General features: G+C 42.3%; 1 protein-coding gene across 13 annotated transcripts in view; it reads left to right on the forward strand.

Moving 5' to 3' along the window:
* Positions 1 to 24886, forward strand: part of ptprk (protein tyrosine phosphatase receptor type K) — a 240816-nt gene that overhangs the window by 27124 nt on the left and 188806 nt on the right. The window lies entirely within an intron of this gene.

Raw genomic sequence — 24886 nt, forward strand, 5'->3', positions numbered from 1 at the left:
TCAAGCAGCCTCTCCTCGGCGAGCCAGGCAGGGCTAAAGCAATAACAAATGTTTTTATAGCAGCAGATTTAGGTCCAAATTGCATTAAACACTAGAATTTGACCCACTTATATGGGAAGAACAATGAGCCCAGATATCTTCTTACTGCCAAATTAGCCAGGCTGGGGGGGGAAGAAAAGTTAATCTGAGACTGAGTTGACTTGAAACTGTTTAATGTTACACTTTTTATATGTAGAAGAAAAGTTTTGTCATTTTATTTAATCTGAGCAACAACTTGAGGCAGTTTAACGTTGATTAATGTGGACCCCGATTTAAACAAGTTGAAAAACTTATTGGGGTGTTACCATTAAGTGGTCAATTGAACGGAATATGTACTGTACTGTGCAATCTACTAATAAAAGTCTTAATCAATCAATTAAAAAACGCACCTTATATGTAGAAAGGTTTTGCTAAGAAACCATTGTGAGCCTTAACTTATTTAGTTTTATTTTATATATGCTGACCACATTAACCCAATTTGGTAAATAAATAACCCAAAAATGTATATTTTGTTGTTTTCTTACTGTACCGAAAATGAACTGAACCTTGACCTCAAAACCGAGGTACGTACCTAACCGAAATTTTTGTGTACTGATTACCATGTAAATAAACAGACAGTTATTTAACTAACAAGTAAGTAAATGAAATCCAAAGAAAATATATACAAAACGATATGATTTAAAAAATAAAATGTACCGAATTGTTCGTAAAATGTCAGGTTTATGTTCGCAATGTCCAACAGTCAACAATGTTCCCTCAGTAAATGATTAATTCATGAGTCAGGCAAGTCCTTTTGGTCCATTTCAGCTGTAAATAAGAATATATAAATAATAAATGTCAGTGTTTTTTGCACGCCGACAACACTAACACATCGGCTTCAGCATTCGCTTGTTAGCATTAGCATACTGTTCACTCGGATTGAGGCTAATAGCTACACAAATGGAATGTCACTGACTACTTTTACAGCATGTAATAATGTGAATAGCTAATATTTAATGTAATTTTCCTTTGTTCTACTCGTGCACTGCGTCCTTTTTTTCACATTCAGGCAAACAAGTCTCAGGGTAGGAGCAGGTGAGGTTGTTGCTTCGGGTAAATATGTTTCAAAAATTCCGTCCACTTCTCGTGGGTTAGCGTATCACAATGAAGTTTGTTAAAAATAATAAACAACAATAAACTGAATAGCCTTTAAAGGCTACGACTGAGTAAAAACATTGCAGGTTAGACTTCGGCACAAAGATCCCCCACAAAGGTTCCTGCAAGTCGGAAGTTCCTTTCATTCCTCTTTTTCCTTGATGTCAGGTTTGTTGTAACAGAAATACACAAGAAATAGGAAATAAACAAGTCGCCAATAATTCTGTAAATGGCGGTGCTGTGTTAAAAAAATATGTTTTATAAACTCCCCCAATCAATATTCGACAAAACATCCTGTCGCCGAAAAGGTTCCGGGAACCTTCAAAAAGAACCACCTCGCTGGCAGGAACTCTGAAAAGTTCCAGATGAACTAAATCTTCCCAGGGTAGTTTTTGGTGTAAACACAGGGTTGAACTTTATTCACACCGGTAAATGGGAAAGTTCCTGTAAAAGTTCCTGCGGTGGAAAAGAGCCTAATGTCTCCGGTCACCTGACTTGGCTCGATGTGAATAATTTTTCCTTTCCAAGCTCAAGGGTACCCCATTTTCAAGATGGTTGTGACAAAGATGCAGAGAATCCCGAAAGACGGCTGGGAAAGTGTGTTAAACTGTAAGGGTAGAACTTCAAAGCTGGTTGCTTGGATTAAAAACACCTTTTGTGACACCAATCCTGTAACTTTTCCGACCCGCTTCGTATGTGTTGCAGCAAATGATATGTTTTCATTTTGGTCAGTCTGGCATGTGTTAATTAGCTGCTGTGTTTACAGATGGTGTGTTCTGGCTGTTATGTTTGTAGAAATTAGAATTAAAGGACATAAAGCAGTTTATAGCGTGTCAGTCACCTTGTGGGCAAGGAAGGGATTAACTAATTAAGAAACACGAATGTCAGGTAAACAATCATTTTCTGTCTTTATCATCCCGTCCCGTGTATTTTCCTTCATTCTTTTTAAGGGGTAGCAGGTGTTCTGAGAGAGCAAATGTGGATTTAAAGCCTAAATAAAACAATGAGATGCATGTGTATGTGATGCTTGCTTCCTGTTGACGTTGTGCCCTGGGTTCTACATTCATTATGCATGCAGAGATTTCAGTTAGCCTAAATGGCAGGCCAGAGTCAGATGCTCTTCTCTGACGTGTGTGTGTGTGTGTGTGTGTGTGTGTGTGTGTGTGTGTGTGTGTGTGTGTGTGTGTGTGTGTGTGTGCGTGTGCATGGATTTTGCTTTGCTCGTAGTGAACTCTCAGATGAATCTTAATGACCATCATTAACCCTTTCACCTTGACTCATACACACACACACACAGCTAGTTTACTGTGCGAGAAATGATGTGGTGAGTAGAAATGCTCTGAAGTGTGTTTGCATGTGTGTGATTTGTCCATCGAGTGGCAGGTTGATGGGCACAAATTGACACAATTGCTCTCTGAGATTTTGAAGGATCCACTCTGAAGAAAAAGTGGCTCTGTAGAAGCGACATTGTATGCGATGCCTCAAAGATCAACCACTTTAGTTGAGTCCGTCTTCCTGAATGTTGTTTTTTTAAAACAAGTCACCATTCTTATTCAATTAAATCAAGTCCTGATTATTATATTTTGTAGAAATCAATTTTTAAACCAAAGAGAGCTTTTCTATTCTGTAACTTGTTTTGAAAAACTTTCATTGTAAATATTATACCAGATAATACATTGCAATAATTGGTTTGAATCGAGAAAGGTGTTTAAATAAAGAATTGATTTTGAATCGAATTGTCACCCCAGGAATCAGAATCGGATCAAATAGTTGTGTCCAAAGATTCACATCCCTAGAACATAAAGTCTTTAAGTAACAAGAGTTTTTGGCAAAACAAATGACACACAAATAGAAAACTCTTTCAATATCAAACTGTCACTCTCATACAAACTTTTAAAGGGATCATGTTATCCAAATCCAACTTTTCTTGCCTGCTGGCACCTGTTTTTGTGTATTTAGGATCACTATAACTCCTGAAAGAGCTTTGCACGAGTTCGACATTTTTGTTCAGTCGTAGTGTATAGGTTCCTTCTTTTTTTTCTATCTTCTTGTTGTGTATTTGCCGCTGTTGCCAAAAAGTACATTTCTAATTTATATCTGTCAGTAGACTCTGTATAGAAGCGCTAAAAACTTCAACTTGGCTGACGGGGTGTAGACGAAGTCAAAAGGACCTTAGCCTGGAGGAGTGCTTCGCCATGTAAAGATAATCTGTAAAATATACGCACAATTTGGACCAAAGCACCACCGTTATGTGATGATCAATCAATCAATGTTTATTTATATAGCCCCAAATCACAAATGTCTCAAAGGACTGCACAAATCATTACGACTACAACATCCTCGGAAGAACCCACAAAAGGGCAAGGAAAACTCACACCCAGTGGGCAGGGAGAATTCACATCCAGTGGGACGCCAGTGACAATGCTGACTATGAGAAACCTTGGAGAGGACCTCAGATGTGGGCAACCCCCCCCCCCCCCCCCCACCCCCCCCCTCTAGGGGACCGAAAGCAATGGATGTCGAGCGGGTCTAACATGATACTGTGAAAGTTCAATCCATAGTGGCTCCAACACAGCCGCGAGAGTTCAGTTCAAGCGGATCCAAGACAGCAGCGAGAGTCCCGTCCACAGGAGACCATCTCAAGCGGCGGCGGATCAGCAGTGTAGAGATGTCCCCAACCGATACAGGCGAGCGGTCCATCCTGATGTGGTCCTGATCTGGCCAGGATCTTCAGCTCTTACTGGATCGGTTGGTAGCCGAGTGTGAAGCGACCGGAATGAGAATCATAACCTCCAAGTCCGGGTCCATGGCTCTCGCCCGGAAAAGGGTGGAGTGCCATCTCCAGGTTGGGGAGGAGACCCTGCCCAAGTGGAGCAGTTCAAGTACCTAAGAGTTTTGTTCACGAGTGAGGGAAGAGTGGATCGTGATATCGACAGGCGGATCGGTGCGGCGTCTTCAGTTATGTGGACACTGTATTGATTAATTGTGGTGAAGAATGAGCTGAGCCGAAAGGCAAAGCTCTCAATTTACCGGTCGATCTACGTTCCCATCCTCCCCTATGGTCATGAGCTTTGGGTTATGACTGAAAGGACAAAATCACAGGTACAAGCGGTCGAAATGAGTTTCCTCCGTCGGGTGGCGGGGCTCTCCCTTAGAGATATGGTGAGAAGATCTGTCATCCTGGAGGAGCTCAAAGTAAAGCGGTTGCTCCTCCACATAAAGAGGAGCCAGATGAGGTGGTTTGGGCATCTGGTCAGGAAGACCCAGGACACGTTGAGAAGACTATGTCTCCCAGCTGTCCTGGGAAGGCCTCGGGATCCCCCGGGTAGAGCTGGACAAATTGGCTGGGGAGAGGAAAGTCTGGGCTTCCTTGCTTAGGCTGCTGCCCCCGCGACCCGACCTCGGATAAGCGGAAGATGGATGGATGGATGGCACCACTGTTACATGTTATTAAAGTTAAAGTAAAGTACCAACAATTGTCATACACACTAGGTGTGGCAAAATTATTCTCTGTGTTTGACCCATCACCTTTGATCACCCCCTGGTAGGTCAATGTCCAAAAAAAAAAAAAAATCATGTTACGACCACTCTAAAACGCTTGTAACATTCATTGGAACTCCTACGATTTGTACACTAACTTTACTGTAAGTATTGCTCAAATTTCAAACTGAATGATAACATCCTTAAAAGTGTTCAACTTCATCCGTTCTAGTGTTTTTAGAAAATCTATGGGATATCTTGATTGTTGTTGTTTTTGTGCCACAAGGTGCTCTCTGCTCATATGTTGCAGAACTAAGGTGGCAGAACTTGCTTGCAGAACGGCTGAATAGTGGCTACATGCTGCCAATGGCTAGAATCAGTCATTTTCTGTGTGTGTGTGTGTGTGTGTGTGCCCATCTGTTAGGACCCCCTGTTAAACTCCTGCAGCACTAGTGCACATATGGAACATGCATACACACTCATACACAGGTTACAGCTGGGAGAATCCCCCTCACCATGCCGCCCATCCTCCTTTCTCCCCACCTCCCTGCAGAGCCTCAGGACTCGTCCAGGTGTCCATTCTTCTCCTCCCCTCGGCCCTCCTTGCTCTCTTTTTTCCACACTTGTCTGCGTCCTTGCCATCAGACATACTCATGTTTGACAAGCTTTGGACTTGTGGTGTGGTAGTTTATCAGCATCGAGACATGTATGGCAGACCTGTGAGGCACAGGAAAGAACACGCAAACATTACACAAATGTGGGACATACTCGGACCAAGTGGGATGTGCTGCACTATTTTTGCCACATTGTGTTCGCTATTGCTTGTTTCTCTGCCTGACAAATTATGAAAGATAAAATGTATCTGAATCAGAAATATGTGCTTACAAAATATTGAGAAAGAGGTGAGGTATAGGGTTTAGTAGTATGTCGTAGTAACCGCCATGCATCGTGGCTCTTGCGGGCCTTTGAATAGCTTATCTACACCGCCGAATGCAACACTTTCTGCTAAAGTTATGTTCTTTTCTTTAACAACCACAATTGTTGTCATGATCACTCCAGGAAAAAACAATTGGTCTGATTTTTCACATTTCCAGGGGGAAAGCAAAACCAAGGAACTTTGGTTAGTTCAATCATCAATCAATCAATCTTTACTTATATAGCCCTAAATCACTAGTGTCTCAAAGGGCTGCACAAACCACTACGACATCCTCGGTAGGCCCACATAAGGGCAAGGAAAACTCACACCCAGTGGGACGTCGGTGACAATGATGACTATGAGAACCTTGGAGAGGAGGAAAGCAATGGATGTCGAGCGGGTCTAACATGTTACTGTGAGAGTTCAATCCATAATGGATCCAACACAGTCGCGAGAGTCCAGTCCAAAGCGGATCCACCACAGCAGCGAGAGTCCCGTTCACAGCGGAGCCAGCAGGAAACCATCCCAAGCGGAGGCGGATCAGCAGCGCAGAGATGTCTCCAGACGATACACAGGCAAGCAGTACATGGCCACCGGATCGGACCGGACCCGGACCGGACCCCCTCCACAAGGGAGAGTGGGACATAGGAGAAAAAGAAAAGAAACGGCAGATCAACTGGTCTAAAAAGGGAGTCTATTTAAAGGATAGAGTATACAAATGAGTTTTAAGGTGAGACTTAAATACTTCTACTGTGGTGGCATCTCAAACTTTTACCGGGAGGGCATTCCAGAGTACTGGAGCCCGAAATGAAAAAGCTCTATAGCCCGCAGACTTTTTTTGGGCTTTGGGAATCACTAATAAGCCGGAGTCCTTTGAACGCAGATTTCTTGCCAGGACATATGGTACAATACAATCGGCAAGATAGGATGGAGCTAGACCGTGTAGTATTTTATACGTAAGTAAGTCACATCTTAAGTCCACAGGAAGCCAGTGCAGGTGAGCCAGTACAGGAGTAATGTGATCAAACTAGCAGCCGCATTTTGTACCAACTGTAATCTTTTAATGCTAGAGATGGGGAGACCCGAAAATAATACATTACAGTAGTCGAGGCGAGATGTAACAAACGCATGGATAATGATCTCAGCGTCTTTAGTGGACAGAATGGAGCGAATTTTAGCGATATTACGGAGATGAAAGAAGGCCGTTTTAGTGACGCTTTTAATGTGTGCCTCAAAGGAGAGAGTTGGGTCGAAGATAATACCCAGATTCTTTACCGTGTCGCCTTGTTTAATTGTTTGGTTGTCAAATGTTAGAGTTGTATTATTAAATAGAGGTCGGTGTCTAGCAGGACCGATAATCAGCATTTCCGTTTTTTTGGCGTTGAGTTGCAAAAAGTTAGCGGACATCCATTGTTTAATTTCATTAAGACACGCCTCCAGCTGACTACAATCCGGCGTGTTGGTCAGCTTTAGGGGCATGTAGAGTTGGGTGTCATCAGCATAACAGTGAAAGCTAACACCGTATTTGCGTATGATGTCACCCAGCGGCAGCATGTAGATGCTGAAGAGTTCATTAGCTAATATTTATTAGCTAATAAAGTGTCAACGTGGCTCTGATGGTAAAGCGGCCGTGCCAGGAACTTGAGGGGTCCAGGTTCTTTTCCAACTTTCACCATCTTAGTCACGTCCGTTGTGCCCTTGAGCAAGAGACTTCACCCTTGCTCCAGATGGGTTGTGGCTAGGGCCTTGCATGGCAGCTCCTGACAACAGTGTGTGAATGTGTGTGTGAACGGGTGAATTTGGAAATAATGTCAAAGCGCTTTGAGTACCTTTAAGGTAGAAAAGCGCTGTACAAGTACGACCCATTTAGCTTTCATAGAAGACGAATGGCCTGGGTAGCAGCCGTGAGATGATAAAATAACACTTTCACGCCATCATTTGGTATGTTGGTGTTCACAATATTTTCAGACTGATACGTTTAAATCAAAGCATGTTTTATTCTGGTACACACATAGCATTTAGTAGGCTGTTAGCGACAGCCAATCAACATGCGGGCTACAAAGTATTTTGGAAAAACTGTTGTTGTCTGAATACTTTTAGTAATGTGTAAGCACACAAATGAATATTTTCAGAGAATTCGAACAGTGATCAAAGTACTTAAGAGTACTAATGGACTTGTTTTTTTTTGAGGGAAACCTGCTTCTGAAATGAGGCAGGACACACCCTCACTCCAACTCGGCCACATAAATGATGAAAGCTCAGATTACGCACAATTTGAACCTCGGACTATGAACCTTAACAGACTTTTCTATGAACCTTAACAGACTTTGCATTCTGAAAATTTTCACCGGTATTAAACTGACTTCGTTGACATACACATATGAAATAAACAATCTTGGCTTCGACATTGGCGGAAGCTTACTCGAGTCTCTTGTTCATCGGACGTGCTCCTGTGGATCAATTCCCCCAATTTTACTTATTTTTCGCACAAACAAACCTTTGGAATTGGGTACAATTTGTCTCTGTGCAGTCCCTTATTTAATGTTTTTTGGACAATCCATTTTAATCAAATTTGTTGCTCTCTCTCACATAACTGCGGGTACAGTACAGTACAGCTATGTACGCAAGCTTTGGCCAGTACAAATGGTTACCGCGACCCCAAAATGCATTGCTAAATCTTGTGCTCTTTCAAGCACTATAAACAAAAGCAAATCATTGCTGAAGTAAAGTAAAATGGACACAAAACCCACAAAGGAAAGAAAGGAGCCCAGTTTTTCAGCTTCTGAGTACAGCTTATTAAGCAGAGACTGACTACGTGTGCCTGTGTGCGACAGGGTGATATATTGAAACACACCTCAGCGGAAGAGTGCAATCATGAGACAGAGGTTTGAAAGTAAGAGTTGTCATCTGCACACACACTCGTGGAGAAAAGCAAAGTTCTTTTTGGTGTGTGTATTACGGAGGCGAGCTTGTATCAAAAGTGGACAAGAGAGAGAGCCAAAGCCAGATTGGAGAAAACGGAAGATGAATTCATTGCGATTGCTCTCGTGGACTTTGTTTTCAAACACAGCATATATTTCTTCTCTCTCTCTCTCTGTTCTATTATTCCCCCCTCCAGCACCTTGACTGCGTTTCTCCTCCAGTGTCATTCCCCTTCTTCACATATATGCTTACCAATTACATTCAACAGATGACACTGATAGATGGAGCGACACAAATGGAGAGGGACGTAGGATAAAGAGCGGGTAGAAGAAGAAAAAAAAAAAAACTGTTAGAGAGCGCGGGAGCCCAAAACTTGGAAATGACACACATTGGTAGGAATAAAGGCAGAGAAATAGAATGTGACAGACAGATACGAGAGCGAGATTGAATAGATAAATGAGTTTTATCTATAATGGAATCAGCTTTAGTCTGCATGGGGGGAATGTGCTCAATTCAGCCTTTCTGCTGTTATAGACAGATTTACCCTTTTAATATTCTAAAGATCAGTGTGTGTTTGATACATGGGGAGTGTGTGTAGCATGGCGCTCTACTCTAAATGCAAAGTTAACACTCCTTTTATCCTGGCAGAGCTCGGCTGCTATAGGGCCTCAATAAAGACACCATTTTTACTTAGTTCATTTTTAGTGACTCATGCTGAATACATGGTTCGATACAGTTCTGAGCATTGTACACACATACTACTGTAACTGCGCTCTGGTTGTTACAAAACATAATTGTGTCAATTAGGCCAAACACTAAATTGGCCCTGGTGTGTGAATGTTGTCTGCCTATCTGTGTTGGCCCCGCGATGAGGTGGCGACTTGTCCAGGGTGTACCCGCCCTCCACCCGAATGCAGCTGAGATAGGCGCCAGCAACCCCCAAAAAGGACAACAAGCGGTAGAAAAAATGGATGGATGGATGGATATATTCTTTGCTTTTAAAGTGAATCATCATTATGCAGAGTAAAAAAAGTTGCAACAACACTACTGAGCATGACAGGCTTCATGAGAGCCCATCCATTTCCATCTATTTCCTACCGCTTATTCCCTTTAGGGCAGGGGCGCTCACACTTTTTCTGCAGGCGAGCTACTTTTCAATTGACCAAGTCGAGGAGATCTACCTCATTCCTATTTATAATTTATATTTATTTATTTATGAAAGCGACATTTTTGTTAACAAGTTAATGGTGTTTAATGATAATACAAGCATGTTTAACACACATAGATTCCTTTCTTTCATGAAGACAAGAATATAAGTTGGTGTATTTGATTCTGATGACTTGCATTGATTGGAATTAGACAGTGGTGCTGATAACGTCCGCATTTTCAAATGGAGGAAAAAAAAAGTCCTCCTTTCTGTCCAATACCACATGAAAGTGGTTGGATTTGGCATCTCATTTGTCCAACTTGCATACTCGTTTTTAAACACTGTTATGAGAGTAGCATATGTGTGTGGCCCTTTAATGTCTGGCAGCAGGTGAGTGACGTCAGTGACTGTGCGGGTGGGCAAGCAAGTGAGAAAGCGGTCGCTGAGGGCGGGGGAGAAATACATTGGCATCAAACTCCGTAGCTTGCTAGCTTGTGCACGCTAGCTTTCTGAGACTCTTATTTTGTTAGCACAGGCAGGATGAAACAGGTCTTTTATGGTGAAGACAGGAACTGTGCAGTCGGTCTTTAGAGTTTTGACAGTAGGTACGGAGTCTCTAGAAATAAAATGTGTTTCTCTGCGTCCGCCCTGTTAGTGATTTTTTCTTAAATATGAGCTCGCAGCAGCCAGCGTCATCTCACAAGATCCTCGGGTGCCGAGAATGTCAAACAACTGACGAAAGTGAAGTCTTGGTATGATTGATGATTGCTCATTTTTATGTCTATTTTTTAATGCCTGGCTTGAGATCGACTGACACACCCTCCGAGATCGACCAGTCGATCGCGATCGACGTAATGGGCACCCCTGCTTTAGGGGTTGCGGGGGGCGCTGGCGCCTATCTCAGCTACAATCTGGCGGAAGGCGGCGTACACCCCGGACAAGTCGCCACCTCATCGCAGGGCCAACACAGATAGACAGACAACATTCACACTCACATTCACACACTAGGGCCAATTTAGTGTTGCCAATCAACCTATCCCCAGGTGCATGTCTTTGGAAGTAGGGAGGAAGCCGGAGTACCCGGAGGGAACCCACGCATTCACGGGGAGAACATGCAAACTCCACACAGAAAGATCCCGAGCCTTGGATTGAACCCAGGACTGCAGGACCTTTGTATTATGAGGCAGACGCACTAACCCCTCTTCCACCGTGAAGCCCTTCATGAGAGCCATCAAAGACTATTTTTGGACAAATGATGATCCAAAAGTTTATCTATTTATCCATCCATTTTCTACCGCTTATTCCCTTTGGGGTCGCCCGAGACGCGGTTGCCCATCTTTCAGCTACAATCGGGCAAAAGGCGGCATACACCCACACAAGTCTGTTGAGCCTAAATAAAAGGAGGATGAGCTACAAGTTTTAGAAGCTGTGTGCTAAACAGATCAAGCAACATGCAGCAATATTTCTAAGTGCTAAACAAGAAAAACAAATATAATAAAACAAATGACTTACTGTACAATGTCTGCTCTCACTGGCATGCTGACTGATGGATGTTCATACAGTGATGTCGCTAGGTGCGTGTCCTGCGTGCCTGACATATTAAAATCTGAAAGGATGCACTAAACTCACTACCCATGTGTCCCGGGGACGCATCTCATTTTTCTTCTGAGAATTGATACATTGTGAACATTAAACAATTTGTGTTTAATCAGACTAACTGGCAAAAGAAACCTTGTTGTTAACAGACCGGACGAGCACTGTTTTGCGACATGCTAATTTAGCCACTGATTTCATTTCAACAATTACAAATATGAACTTCAGTGTAAATAACCCCATGTTTGTCTTTAAAAAGTCTTACATTTTACTTGTTAAAACCTGCGGGAATCCTGGTTAAGGTTAGGGTTGAAATGTTTTGTCAAGAGGATTATTTGTGATATGTAAATTTTCTGAATGTGCTTGTTCTATTTAAGGCCAAAGTAAAACAAATAACATAATCTGAAGTTACCATAGTTGTATTTTAGTTCATTTAAAGTAGGGGTGTCAAATTAATTTTAGCTTAGTGGCCGCATGGAGGAAACTCTAATCCCACGTGGACTGGACGGGTAAAATCATGGCATAATAATTTAAAAATACAACTACGACAATTTCAGATTATTTTCTTTGTTTTACTTCGTCCCTAAATAGAACAAGCACATTATGAAAATGTACATATCACAAATTATCCTCTTGAAAAAACACTTCAAGTTCATTGACAATTCCGAGAAAAAAATGGTGCAGTTTCAAAAACACCATGAAGAACACAAAGAATTTAGACTTAATCTCAGTGTACCTGCAAAGCAACTCAATTTGAGGTCACAGCCAATCTAGAATTGAACAAAAAAAGAGATAAATCATAAATAAAAATCCTTCTCTGGATCATCTACGTCATTTGTCATTTCCACTGTTCACTTCCTTTAAATTTGACAGAAGACAATCATTTCCAATATCAATGTGCAGTGTCATGCAGCATGTTAAGTGGGGTTACCAATTGTTTATTTTACTCCTGTTTGTTTTACGTTGTGAAGAGGCGGAGGAGTCGCAGCCCCGCTTTACCGTCTGTGTACTGCTTGCTTGGTATACTTGCTTGCCCTTGGTTTAAACTATTTGCTTGCCTAACAGAATTGCTGTTGTGACATCCAGTGGATACTTTTATAACCGCAGTTTCCATCCATCCATCCATCATCTTCCGCTTATCCGAGGTCAGGTCGCGGGGGCAGCAGCCTAAGCAGGGAAGCCCAGACTTCCCTCTCTCCAGCCACTTCGTCTAGCTCTTCCCGGGGGATCCCGAGGCGTTCCCAGGCCAGCCGGGAGACATAGTCTTCCCAACGTGTCCTGGGTCTTCCCCGTGGCCTCCTACCAGCTGGACGTGCCCTAAACACCTCCCTAGGGAGGCGTTCGGGGGGCATCCTGACCAGATGCCCGAACCACCTCATCTGGCTCCTCTCGATGTGGAGGAGCAGCGGCTTTACGTTGAGTTCCTCCCGGATGGCAGAGCTTCTCACCCTATCTCTAAGGGAGAGCCCCGCCACCCGGCGGAGGAAACTCATTTCGGCCGCTTGTACCCGTGATCTTATCCTTTCGGTCATGACCCAGAGCTCATGACCATAGGTGAGGATGGGAACGTAGATCGACCGGTAAATTGAGAGCTTTGCCTTCCGGCTCAGCTCCTTCTTCACCACAACGGATCGGTAAAACGTCCGCATTACTGAAGACGCCGCACCGATCCGCCTGTCGATCTCACGATCCACTCTTCCCCCACTCGTGAACAAGACTCCTAGGTACTTGAACTCCTCCACTTGGGGCAGGGTCTCCTCCCCAGTGGATACTTTTATAACCGCAGTTTCCTTAATTTAAAAATGCAGCTCAATTTAACTTAACAAATTCATCTCTCGGGCCGGATTGAACCTGTTTGGCCCGTGAGCCACGTGTTTGACATCCCGTATTTTAAGGCTTCGGAAGTACCGTATTGACGTGAAAGATTAAAAAATAGACGACTTAGAGCACTGTGTCCCGCTGACACTGTTGCAGAGCAATTGCCTGTTGGTTTCCATATAAAATATGAACCTCTGGAGCCCAACTATAAGACGGCATGTGTTTTTAGACTGTTTTTGTAGGGGGAAAACTATCTTCAATGTGAGTCAATCTGGTAGATGTTATGCTTGATGAGGTGGGTCTAGGTGAACACTATATGCTACTTAATTTAAGTAAGGTAAGACTCAGGGCAGTGTCTTCTCACAAGAGTAGAAATACAAGTATGTTTGTTTTGGACATTAACTCTCCTAGAGTCCACTCTGTGCACCCAGTCACAGCGCCTCAGGCCAACACTCACAGACATGCGCATACACATCCACACTCACATTGCCCACGGCTACATTTTCAGTCCAAGGAAGCTGCATTTTGTTTGTTTGAGTGTGTTTTTCCCGCTATCTACGCCCTTGGCATACCATCACACACATCCGCATGTATTCCGAGAGATATGTGCAGACGGACATGCCCATTTTAGCCGGGCTGTATCGGCCTTCAAGTCTTGTGGGCATGGCACAACAATACACACACGCATAGGCACCCACATACATTTTCTCGTTACATCTTTTCCAACTGAGGCGCCGCGCATTGTAAGCGGCGTAACTTTAACGCACAAATTTCATCTATAAAATGTGTTGGCAAACATTATTTCCGCCCGATACTTTTCAGAGGAATCATTAAGTTATGATTATTTTCATTAATACTGTCGTGATTTGAGTTACTCGATTTACGAAGTGCTTCTTCAACAGGTTTTGTAAATAGAAAGGTTCTTATTGAAGAAACAATTTAAACATGAATAATGGGTTCTAGCCTTGACAGAAGTCCATATTTTTGTACAGGTTTGTAGACTTTGAACCAGGGCTGCACGATGAATCGACATTGAGGTTTTAATTTGTTTCTCTCCCATCTTCGGCATTTGAGTGACAGACATGATCTGCAATTAGAATTGTTGAGCCTCAGGCCAAACAAACGTGTTTACAGGATACAGCAAGTTTGTGTGAGTTGTAGTTGAGGCGGTCAGCACTTGCACTTTGGAAAATGTTTTGATGGTAACAAGGTAGGCTCCATCACTAAATCAATTAATAGAACGATAAATGAAAATTAAGTTGAATTATTTTTCGATAAATTGCTCTGTGTGTGTTTCGTTCATTTCTCGCTTCAGAGAGAAAGAGGTCTCAATATGTGCATCCTTCCCAGCACCTGAGTGTGTTTATTTAACAGTGGAATTACCTGAATGCAGTGAGCCCTCGTTTCAGTTATTCACAATGTTTGTCTCGGTGGGCGGAGATGGAGTCTGCTAGCGTACACACACAGGAAGCACTCAGAGAGCTTTGCTACTTGTGATTCAATAGTGAGAAGTTCCGCAAAGTAACAAAAGGTAAGAGGAAAAACATGATTACAAAGCAAAATTTCCCGTTGTGGGAATATTTCCGCTTCAAATCAGATGAGCAATATGAGCCCATCAACACGGACGAACGAGAAAAAATGCAGTGGTGGCAACAAAAAAAGACAACCTGACCTTGTTTTTACAACTGGGAAAAAAGGACTTTAAGATGTTAAGTACTTGCTTTCAGAAATTAGAGGCCATTTTATTTTTTGTTTATTTATTTAGGATAACTTTCAATTACAGTACAAATTTTGGTAAACAATCTTAAAGTAAGAAGTAATACAAGTTTGTATCCTTTTAAATGGTTACTTGCATTATTATTATTATATATTATGATTACATTAGTGCTTAATTTGGTCACAAAAATAATGTTGGCAACAATATTGTTTTACAGCAATAATTTGTGGGGCAATATTTTGTCCAGCAAAATTTTAAAAATAACCTCACTGTGTAGTTTTTATTGGTTATTTCTTCAGTTTAAGAGCATGATGTAAACACAATCTTTAGTCTGTCTGCATAAGCCAAATATTTTTGAAAGTAGATTATTGAGACAAAAATATGTTGATTGACTTGTCTTAAAGTAAAATGTCTTCCTTCACTTTTTCCCGCAGTTTTGTGCATTTATATGTATAAAATCTAAAAATCACAATCACAATTTTGGAGAGCAACATTCGTTTTTTTTTTGTCAAAATCATGCAGCCCTACTTTGAACTTAATGTGGTATACTGTACTGTTTATCAAACTTAACAAGAGGGTGATGGATCAACTTTCTCTTTCATAGCAAAGCCAAAACAACTAAATGAACCGTCCTATGCAGCCACCCTGCTGACACACACACACAGTCACTAGCTCTGTGGCGCAATCAGTTTGCAATCACAACAAATCCTTAACTTTGACCGCCAGGTTGCCAAAATGTTTAGGAAGAATAATACTAACTTTGTCTGTTAAAAGAAAGGGTGAGGAAGGAAAGCAGCACTGTGAATACTTCCTGAATGTTTTAAACAACATCGCTTGTCCATTGCTTGTCCATGCAGCAAATAAGGCAAAAAAACCCCACAAAGTATATGAAGCGTTCTTAACTGAGACGAGGTTAGTACACTAAGGCATATTTTTATTTGGTCTTTGGTTTGTAAAACAGTTTGTACAATGAAGGGTTTCGTAAATTAAGGTTCCACTTTAGTTACCTCAATTCTGGAACATACATGAAGGGTAAATCATGTGTTTCCCTCTGTCATTGCTACCCAGTAGGAAAACCGGAGTGGACATTTAAAGCAGGTGATCCCTTGTCCCCTGTCTTTCTCTCTCGGTTTCTCTGCCGCTCTAAATCTCTGTCTCTCAATGAACGACAAAGCATTCTGTCCACTTGGATTACTTACATTAACTTGAGCAAGAAAAAGATCGGCCTCTCGATTTGCCTGAGTGTGCACTTCAGCAAGAGACAGATTGACCTTTTTTTTGTTGTTGTAGTTAATATCTCTCATGTTCTGCCTTGGCACACTTCGACAACCTAACAGACCTGTGATTGTTGGGCTTTTGTTGTGTAACTTGTGCCACAATCCAGAGTGGAATCAGCCTCTCCCGCTTGGTAGATGTACAGCAATGAATAAGATTAGAGAGAAGCAGAAGGACCGATATTTTTTATGATCTGCCTTGGTAGGACCCATAGACATGTATTAATAGTTTGGATTATGACAATATGGCCAGTCTGTACTTGTTTTCCATTATCAAGGTCCCCAACAGTTCGCAGAACAAACACAAACAGCGTTAATTAGTTGGCACATAATTTGGCTTGGATGTGCCACAATGGGCCCTGAGCGCTTGTGAACGTATCTGTATGTTTAGAACAAAGAAAGAAGGGCTGCTCCTATCTGTTTTAAAGACAATGGTAGGAAGGACAGTGCTGTGGGAAAGTGTAACAGCATTGATATGGCATTTTCTGTGTCGAAATATAAAGCAATTTCAGGTTGACAGGATTCTGTATTGTTGTAACCCACTTAGGGGGCGGGCACATAGGAGTCATTGTCAATATAAGGGGTTGTGTACCGAATTTCCTACTTTTATAGGCTCCTACCAGATTTCAGCAGTTCTTCCAGGTATCGACTCACGTAAAATCAAACGCTGCCATATTTCGCTACCTTTTGTAAGACTCGAAAATGTAAGGGATAAAGATATAACAACAAGACAGCTCATTTACTATCAGCTCACTGTTAAATGTTACATTTTAAAAAATGTATTTTATCAAACAAATTAAAATTTATTAACACATGAACACACACGGAAGTAAATTGATACTTGTGAGTAAGGTATCAATTCCCAAGTATTGGTAAGGTATTGTATCGATTCAAATGTGAAAGGTACTCGTCCCTATCGACACTGCTGCGGCGCACGCAGGGCAAAGCTTTAATTTAAGTCCTTGCTTTTCTAATTTCAGTTTCCAATTCATTGGTAAAAAGGAGGCGATCCCCAGGAAGGTTTTATGCAAATGTGACAAAATGGGACAGAACCTCAGAGAACCACTTTGGTACAGCAGTACTCACTTTGGTTTAGCATGTTCAGTGTCTGTGTCAAGGTCTTAAGGAGCTGGAATGGGTGTGTACATGCTCCAGTGATGTCCTCCTCTACTTGCCCTTCTTTAATGTAAAAAGGGCTCCTGGCAGAGTCCATGCTTGAGAAGGAATAGGGACACAGGGTCTGATGTCCTGGAGCAATAGGCCACCAAATCATCCCTGGCATTCCCCATGCAATGGACACATCAGGATCATGCCTGCCCACCCCAGATGGAATATTGTTGCGGCCTTGGGTTAGTCTTAACGTCAACATCCACTATATTGTCATTCAGTTCTGCAAGTGACGAATAATTCTCCTCCATAATTTTGATTAGCTTTCACACCGTTCACTAACGGAGTGCATTGTTTTCAAGGCCAGACCAGAACCATTTTATCATTTTCCATGTCAACATCCTTCGATAGTTTTTTGACACTCAACGGCACCATTTCTATAAAGCCATTCATGCATCGCTGTCCTCAAATCAATAGTGTGGCTTTCTGTCAAGGTCAGGGAACATTTCCCCGCTCATAGGAGACATTGTTGGATTGTCAGCCGAGGTACAAGCGATGGCAATATCTCTTCAACACCGGCGAGATATAAATACGTGCGCTTAACCAAGGGATCAGCATTATTGTTTACGGCTACGCCATTATACACAGAATCACAATGTTACAACACAGTTTCCATGGTGCTGTTCTCTTTGCAATTACAACTCTTTGCCCTTATCTTCCTCATTAGAAAAAGGCTGATGATAAAATAATCCAGAGTGTTAATCTATTTAGAAATGCAACAGTAGTATTGCAATGGAGAACCATATAGCAAATACAAGGGTTTAATTAGCAAAGTTAAAATGCATATTCTTCTCACAGTTAATGGAATTGAGAAGCCATTCTTTTGTGGAGCATCCATTTATTTTTATTTGCTATAACTGAAGTATCATTCCAAGCAAGAGAGACGTGTTGATCTTAAAAAGTGCTGTGTTTATTCACATACTGCAGAAGGTACCAGGTGTTTATCTTATGTTACTTGAAAGGATAGGCCTAAATTCACGATTTTTTGTAGTTTTTTCCTCTACTTTTTAGAGCAACCAAAGAAAACAAATGACAGTGGCAATTAAAAACAAGTTTTGCTTTTATTTGATCAAAAATGATTAGTTTGATATGGCACTGCATCTTACTCTTACCATTTTCTTTATTTTTATGAACAGGATTCTTTTCTTTTTAGAATAGACACACATTTGACTTTGTATAAAATAATTGTTAAAAAACTAAACAAATAATTCTGGTATATTTACTGTGATGCTTTTGCTCATATGTTGAGAAATGTACATTGTCTTATACAAATAGTTATTCAATACAGAGCTTCCTATGGGAGGCAATACTTCTGTCTCAAATAAAATACTTCTGTCAACAAGTTTACATGCAAATAAACACCAATATTAAAGATGAATAAATATCCATCCATCCATCCATTTTGGGGTTGCTGGCGCCTATCTCAGCTACAATCGGGTGGAAGGCGGCATACACCCTGGACAAGTCGCCACCTCATCGCAGGGCCAACACAGATAGACAGACGACATTCACACTCACATTCACACACTAGGGCCAATTTATTGTTGCAAATCAACCTATCCCCAGGTGCATGTCTCTTTGGAAGTGGGAGGAAGCCGGAGTACCCGGAAGGAACCCACGCATTCACGGGGAGAACATGCAAACTCCACACAGAAAGATCCTAAGCCTGGGATTGAACCCAGGACTACAGAACTTTTGTATTGTGAGGCAGACGCACTAACCCCTCTTCCACCGTGAAGCCCCAAAAAACATAAAAAAAAAAAATAGATCATTTAAAAATGAATAAATAGGAAGAGACGACAGTTGGCAATTACACTTAAGATCATTACCAACATGATATTTTCCCCTAGGGGTCAATAAAATTAATGTTAGACCTATATTAATAATACAATTATTAACTAGTGTATATAATTATTGATACTGTAATAGACAGACAGACAACATTCACACTCACATTCACACACAAGGGCCAATTTAGTGTTGCCAATCAACCTATCCCCAGCTGCATGTCTTTGGAAGTGGGAGGAAGCCGGAGTACCCACGCATTCACGGGGAGAACATGCAAGATCCCGAGCCTGGGATTGAACCCAAGACTGCAGGACCTTCGTATTGTGAGGCAGACGCACTAACCCCTCTGCCACCGTGAAGCCCTATTTGTATTGTAACTAACATGCAAATAAAAATTTTGCACTGAGAGTACTATAGTTTAGTATGTGGATAAAAACAGGATTTTCCTCTGTTTGGGTAACCACATCTTTAGCAACGTGCATACTGCATAGTGACCACTTTAGTAATCCTTTTTCCACTGTGCTCCTTTTTTTCATCATACATGGTACATTGTGTAAATGCTTTTTAGCGAGAGTTTGTTTTTGTTCGCCTCGTAAAGAATTGCATTTTCCCAACTTGGCTGGATGCTTTGGTTTCAGATGCCGAAATAAGTTTGTTGTGCTTTTGCCTTTTTTAAACTAACTTTGCAGCGTGCCGTCATTTGTTCCACGCCTGTTGCCGCAAAACTAAACCACTGACAACACTTTTCTTTGGAACAAACGTCATGCCATAGCCATGCTCTGCTGTGTGTCTGAATCTCCCTCAAGGCAATAAGGGGAGGGTGTAAGATCCTGGGACCAAAAGATATGCCAGATCAAGGAGAGAAAAATTTAGATTTTTTTATCCTCTCAATCATCCGCAACAAAATAACTCAATCGATTAAATAAATGTATTGCCCAGGCCTTTTTGAGGATAAGCAATTGTTGTTAACATCTACATGTATGCCTCGTAGCAAAATGGTTCCACGATTTGAATCTCCATATTGTGTAAAGTTTGTGTGGTCACCTTATGCTTATGTTGGTTTCCTCTGGTTTACTCCCAGTTTGCAAAAACATGCATGTTAGATTAATTACGGACTCCAAAATGTCTAGACATGTGAATGTTGGTGAGGGTGGTTTATGTGCCCTGAAGACTCAGAGTCCACACCACTTCTTGCTCTAAAGTCAGTTCTGATAGGCTCCAGCTCACATGTGACCCTGAACACATAAACTAGTAAGCATCCTGGATGATGCCAGTCACCCTCTGCATAGCGTTATTAGTAGCCAGAGGAGCCTGTTCAGTGCTAGACTGCTTCATCCCAAGTGCAGGACTAATAGACTCAAAAACTCCTTTGTCCCACACAAGGATGACAGGGGATGCAAAACATTAACAGTGCAATACGTTTTCATAACATGGTCACTACTGCCTACTTTGTCTTGTTATATTCTTCTTTTACTGTTATATTGTTATTCCCATTGTTTTTATTCTTTTGGTAATATTTCTCTATTTTGTTTCCTTTTAAACCCCCATTATTTACTTTTTACTCTTTTTTTAAATTGATCTCAACTCTGCACACTGCTGCTGGAATTTAAATTTTCCTGAAGGAACTCACCTGAAGGAATCAATAAAGTACTATCTATCTATCTATCTATCTATCTATCTATTAGTTTACAATGTGTTAAATTTCCCTTAACACAAAACGTCCAAGGCCATTTGGTATAGGCTAGGCTGCAGCAATCGATTATCTTAGTAATCGAGTAATTTATTGGTTTGTTAGATTAATCAAGTAATCTGTTTAAACCCCACTTAATAACCTCAATGCGTGTACTGTATTACTATTTCTGCCTGCCAAAAACATTTTTTCCCCTCATCAATGCCCATCAACATTGAAGCTGCACTTTTGACAAGTGTCTATTGTTAAAAAACATTAAAAAAAATTTAAATTGCTGCCACGCAGATTGCAACACCCACACACTACTGCTTCGACATTACGGGGCCACCGCCCTAGTGGGGACTCATAAGCGTTCTTGTTCTGTTTGGACAGGTCTGTACTGAATGACCCCAAAGTGCCATTCTATTCTATTGCAGTGTATAGAAATCATGTCAGCGTATTTAAGGTTATGTGCACTCCATGCGGTCTAGATTTGATCAATTTTTATTAGCTACACTCAAACCAATTCACAAAGAAACAGGATTTAAGTTAAAGCTTTTTTGTAATGAATGTAATCGTTAAATCATTGCAGCTCCATGTTGTTTTGAAAATTTCAAACTGGCAACTTATTTGTCTGATCAAAGTCGCCCATATACAGTAGCTGTCTCTTGGCCTCACAGAGTGCAGACTGAGACAAAGAATCAGAATGAACACCGTTAACAATACTGTCTGGCGCGTGTGTGTGTGTGTGTGTGTGTGTGTGTGTGCGTGTGTGTGTGTGTGTGAGTGTGTGTGTACGTGTGCCCGAGCGCCCGAGGCGACACTGTGTAACCTGAATTTAAGTCATAAACCGGTTAAACTCAAGAGCTTTTGGATTTTCACAATGAACGCATGCCCACAGAAAGCCACTCCCCTGTAGCTAACACACCCTTACCTGACTCAGTACTCAGCACAAGTCATGCATTCATATGCTGACACAATTATATCAGACTGAATACATGTTTTGCCAAGAATGATACTTCCCTTTTATTTTCCTCATTATGTTCCCACACAGAGCCAAGTACCAAATAAATAGCCATGCTCTTGCTACATTCTCTCTTCTGAATACCACACACACACGTATTTAGTATTTCACCGTTGTAAAGCGCACTAACAGCTGTTCACGGGCCAGTTACAGCGATCGTAAAGAGACTTCAACTCACAATACTCATTTACCACGTATACACTTACACTTTGAGGTCGAGGTCTTTGCGTCTCGTATTGCACTCTATGCCTGAGTGTCTCTCAGTCAAGGTCTCTCCTGTTTCAGTATTTCTTTTGGCCACAAGTAGTGCTTGGCCACACTTTCTAGGTAAAGGTGACAGTGAACTCTCTCTGGGCCACATTCCAGCAAGTCTCTCTGTGTTTATGAAGGATCCAGGTGAAAGACAAGCGATAGTGCTCACATTCCTGTATTTCTTCCAAGCCGGGGCCTGTTTTTGACAATATTTTACGAGCCCTGCCTTGCAAGGCATCATTCTAAAGTTCAATGAAAAGATAAAACTATGGCTATGACTTTCAAACCTCAAAAGTCAAATGTCCGTGGGGTTTCTGCTGGACAAATGATTTACCCATCTTTTCTGTGATTCATTATCAGTTGACTTCCCAGTTTTTGACCCCAAGTAAGTGCTTTCGATGTAAAGGTGTTATTATTCAGTTGTCATTTGTTGAAACGCTTCAGTTGTGTTGTGAATGTTGGGCTTTAGTTGTGAAATTCCCTCAGGTTGCACAGTTTACAATTTACAACTAGCTGCTATTACAAATTATGTCACACCAAAATGCGATTTCTCAACCTCTGCATACCTCACAGAACTAAAGTTTAGTCAGCATTGAAATGAGCACTGCTCGTGTTCTTAGGTTTTTATTTGACTTCATTTCAATAGAAAGGCCAGCATTAAGAGGTGTTAAGAAGAGAAGAATGTTGCATGCAAATATGGTACTAGCTCTTATAAATGTGGGGGGAAAACCCTTAAAGTAGCAGTAGATTGGAAAAACAAATTGACTTTATACACTTAAAGGCCTACTGAGACCCACTACTACCGACCACGCAGTCTGATAGTTTATATATCAATGATGAAATATTAACATTGCAACACATGCCAATACGGCCTTTTTAGTTTACTAAATTGCAATTTTTAATTTCCCGCAAAGTGTCCCGGTAAGGTTTATTCAGGTGTCCTGGAGAGGAGGCTACGTTGGATAGTCGAACCTCGGATCCAGGAGGAACAGTGTGGTTTTCGTCCTGGTCGTGGAACTGTGGACCAGCTCTATACTCTCGGCAGGGTTCTTGAGGGTGCATGGGAGTTTTCCCAACCAGTCTACATGTGCTTTGTGGACTTGGAGAAGGCATTCGACCGTGTCCCTCGGGAAGTCCTGTGGGGAGTGCTCAGAGAGTATGGGGTACCGGACTGTCTTATTGTGGCGGTCCGCTCCCTGTATGATCAGTGTCAGAGCTTGGTTCGCATTGCTGGCAGTAAGTCGGACACGTTTCCAATGAGGGTTGGACTCCGCCAAGGCTGTCCTTTGTCACCGATTCTGTTCATAACTTTTATGAACAGAATTTCTAGGCGCAGCCAAGGCGTTGAGGGGTTCCGGATTGGGTCTCTGCTTTTTGCAGATGATGTGGTCCTGATGGCTTCATCTGGCCGGGATCTTCAGCTCTCGCTGGATCGGTTCGCAGCAGAGTGTGAAGCGACCCGAATGAGAATCAACACCTCCAAGTCCGAGTCCATGGTTCTCGCCCGGAAAAGGGTGGAGTGCCATCTCCGGGTTGGGGAGGAGACCCTGCCCCAAGTGGAGGAGTTCAAGTACCTAGGAGTCTTGTTCACGAGTGGGGGAAGAGTGGATCGTGAGATCGACAGGCGGAGCGGTGCGGCGTCTTCAGTAATGCGAACGTTGTATCGATCCGTTGTGGGGAAGAAGGAGCTGAGCCGGAAGGCTAAGCTCTCAATTTACCGATCGATCTACATTCCCATCCTCACCTATGGTCATGAGCTTTGGGTCATGACTGAAAGGATAAGATCACGGGTACAAGCGGCTGAAATGAGTTTCCTCCGCCGTGTGGCAGGGCTCTCCCTTAGAGATAGGGTGAGAAGCTCTGCCATCCGGGAGGAACTCAAAGTAAAGCCGCTGCTCCTCCACATCGAAAGGAGCCAGATGAGGTGGTTCGGGCATCTGGTCAGGATGCCACCTGAACGCCTCCCTAGGGAGGTGTTTAGGGCATGTCCAGCCGGTAGGAGGCCACGGGGAAGACCCAGGTCACGTTGGGAAGACTATGTCTCCCGGCTGGCCTGGGAACGCCTCGGGATCCCCCGGGAAGAGCTAGACGAAGTGGCTGGGGAGAGGGAAGTCTGGGCTTCCCTGCTTAGGCTGCTGCCCCCGCGACCCGACCTCGGATAAGCGGAAGATGATGGATGGATGGATGGGTGTCGTGTTGAAAACGTCACGGTATGATGACGCGTGCGTTTGACGTCTCAGGTTGTAGCGGACATTATTTTCCAGCCCGATACAAGCTATAAGTAGTCTGCTTTAATCGCATAATTACACAGTATTCTGGACATCAGTGTTGCTGAATCTTTTGCAATCTGTTCAATTAATAATGGAGAAGTCAAAGTAGAAAGATGGAGGTGGGAAGCTTTTAGCCTTTAGCCTTTAGCCACACAAACACAGCCGGTGTTTCCTTGTATAAAATTCCCAAAGGTGAAGCTTTACTATGAATCAGAGTGATGGATCCCGACTACATGTCAACCGGCAGTTTTCGGTGAGAAAATTGTGGTAATAAGTCGGCTCTTACCGGAGACATCAGCGGAGCTTCCGTCCTGCCTGCTGCATCTGCGTGACTTCCCTCAGAGAATCTAGCGGTCAACACACCCGTGGCCACTTCCCTCCGACTTTCAGGTACTATTTAATCTCACTAAAACACTAGCAACACAATAGGCAGATAAGGGATTTTCCAGAATTATCCTAGTAAATGCTCTAATAACATCTGAATCGCTTCCACTGCAATCGCATTTTTTTAAATTTTTTTTTACTTTTTTCTTCTTCTAGTCCTTCACTCTCAATTTCCTCATCCACAAATCTTTCATCCTCGCACAAATTAATGGGGGAATTCTCGCTTTCTCTGTCCGAATCGCTCTAGCTGCTGGCGGCTATGATTATAAACAATGTGAGGAGCCCTACAACC

Source organism: Nerophis ophidion, linkage group LG24 (genome assembly GCF_033978795.1).
Source record: "Nerophis ophidion isolate RoL-2023_Sa linkage group LG24, RoL_Noph_v1.0, whole genome shotgun sequence".
Taxonomy (NCBI): Eukaryota; Metazoa; Chordata; class Actinopteri; order Syngnathiformes; family Syngnathidae; genus Nerophis; species Nerophis ophidion.